The 2500-nt window shown below is 36.0% G+C and overlaps 1 protein-coding gene across 2 annotated transcripts in view; it reads right to left on the bottom strand.

Moving 5' to 3' along the window:
• Grip71 overlaps nucleotides 1–2500 on the bottom strand; it is a 21323-nt gene that overhangs the window by 18324 nt on the left and 499 nt on the right. Inside the window, exons 2-3 of one of the 2 annotated variants that reach the window (XM_027353687.2) lie at nucleotides 1514–1603; nucleotides 1224–1281 (exon numbers count right to left, since the gene is read on the bottom strand). The gene's annotated coding sequence lies outside the window, so the exon portion shown is untranslated. The remainder of the gene's footprint in view (nucleotides 1–1223; nucleotides 1282–1513; nucleotides 1604–2500) is intronic. The other variant, XM_027353689.2, reaches the window with a different exon arrangement.

Raw genomic sequence — 2500 nt, 5'->3', positions numbered from 1 at the left:
GGCATAAGGAGGGGTAGCACAGTGCGCGCTCCAGCATGCTTTCGCTTCTTTTATTCGATATTTTTCCAGTCTTACATAAAAGTGTACGGCAATCTTTGATAATCCTGGTGTGTTTGAAGGCTTACAAATGTGATACAATAAGGCAATCTCATAAAATTAAAATACTTGATTAGCATCAGACGGATACATGGTGGGAGTAACCGGAAAGACTAACGGTATGGCAACACTGGCGAGCCGGGCCAATGGGACACCTGACACTACGTGCACACAACACCCGCTCTTATGTCACACTGTTGAAAAAGCGCCCTGAAAAAGTCAGTGATGTGTATCGGCTGTGGTTTTGAGGTCACGGGTTCACTTACGCACAAGAGCTTGAGTTTCACAGATTTGAAGGAAAAATCGCCCTTACGGTCATCTAATAGCGCTGTCACAGAGGTTCACTAACCTGTAAAATATATAGGGAAAGTGGTTACTCCAAGGCGCGCACTTTTTGACTGAGTGCTTAATTTCGCGCTGCCTGCTTAGCGCACCGGATGCTCTTAACGATAAAATATGTTTTCTCGAAACTAAAACTTTATACGCGAAACTGACGAATTTCAAATGCCACACCTGGACACGAGTCCAATTGACAAAAATCTTCAAATTCTTTATGATTACTCCCTTCGCCATGAACGCTTTATTCTTTTGAAGATGGTCTTTAGTAGACCAATTGTTTATCTACCATGTTCAAAGTAAACAAAATCACTATGTATCGGCATGAGCGAGTACATTGTAATATACGCGCCAATCATTTAGCTTCCGACCATCAATGGACAGACAGGCACGCGCAGTCGGGTGTCTCTCTCCTCCAGCGTCTGTCAAGCCATACGCACATACGCACACACGGGGCTGGAGATGCGGACCTCAGCATCCTTGTGACATTTGACGTGAAGATGAGCTCTCCACTGTCTCTTAACTGCCCAATTCTGGACAGCACCGCATACAGTATGGTTGTTCGCCGACTTTCACCAGCCCGGTACACGTCTGTCTCTCAAGGGATGTGCAGTTTACAGTTCACTCAATATAAAATATTGTCTGAACAAATCCACGCACCCATGACAAAATTAAGAATTTTAATGGTATTTAGCATAACAAAAGTTATATTATCAAAATAAGAAAACGGATACATGAAAGTTAAATCCTTTAATACTTCTAAAGTATATATAGACACTCTGGCAACTCACTTCACACTCATCCAACCTGCGCCTTGCGTCGTGGCGGCGACTGCACCCAACATCAAGTCTGTAAATATAAATGGACTTTTGCAAGGAAACAATTCACCCTGTGGATAAAAGTATTATCTACAACACAGAATAAATGGCTTTTCTATAATATTTCAATAAAAAAATCGTTCAAGGTAAGACTAATCCCCAGTAATGTGAGGAGCTCAATCGATCGCTGGCAACTGACTCTAGTCATGCGTTTGTTATGAAAAAATAAAGAAAGTAGGCTACAGTTATAAAATTACTCATACTTTATTATCGGTGACGCATTTGCAAAACCCGGATGATTAGCACGAAGTTAATCTTTACTCTGTCTGTATTTTCTTCATAAACATTACGGGCTGGAAAGAAAAAGCGATTTTCAATAATAATGATTATTTGCTTAAAATGAATCCTCCGAGTTTCATTTAATTTATGGGTAAGATTGGGGCAATAATAGTAATAGTAAAAAGGAATCGCGGACACGGTTAATATTATAACTAAATAGTACAACACAAAACAATGACAATGACAGAAAAAATGATGAATAAGGAGTAAGGATCATAACTTTATTATTATTTTCGATACTATCAGAGTGACAATAGTATAAAAATAACGACAGTGATACTAATAATGGCAATAATAATATTAATAAGAACAATTAATCAAACCATGCCAGCGATGATGATAAAAAATAACATGATGATGATGATACTACTACGACTACTACTACTACTACTACCATTACCATTACTACTGCTACTGCTACTACTACTGCTACTAATAAAAAGGTGATAATGTCATGGTAGTAGTTATAATAATAATAATAATAATGATGATGGTCATGGTGATGCTTACATTTGTGATAATAATAATAATGAATATGATGATAGTAATACTAATAACAATGAATATCATAATATAATTATTGATAGTGGTCTTTATTATAATCTATGATAACTATAATGATTTATTATTATTATTATCATTATTTATTATCATTATGATGATGTTGACAATAATAATAGTATTAGTTGTTGCAACAAGGATTAACAAACATTATTATCATTATCATGTAATATCATACTCTAACATACAAATTATAAGTGATTGAGAATAATGCACTGTGGTGTGCTGGAATGTTTAAAACACTTTTTGATTTCTCCAGACCAGAAAATATAGCACAAAAATAAACGAATGAAAATAAATAAAGGTAAATATAACATAACCTTTCCGAAAGAAAAGTTTGGAAGAAGAAA

Source organism: Penaeus vannamei, chromosome 17 (assembly GCF_042767895.1).
Source record: "Penaeus vannamei isolate JL-2024 chromosome 17, ASM4276789v1, whole genome shotgun sequence".
Taxonomy (NCBI): Eukaryota; Metazoa; Arthropoda; class Malacostraca; order Decapoda; family Penaeidae; genus Penaeus; species Penaeus vannamei.
This window is presented reverse-complemented; position numbering and strand designations above follow the sequence as displayed.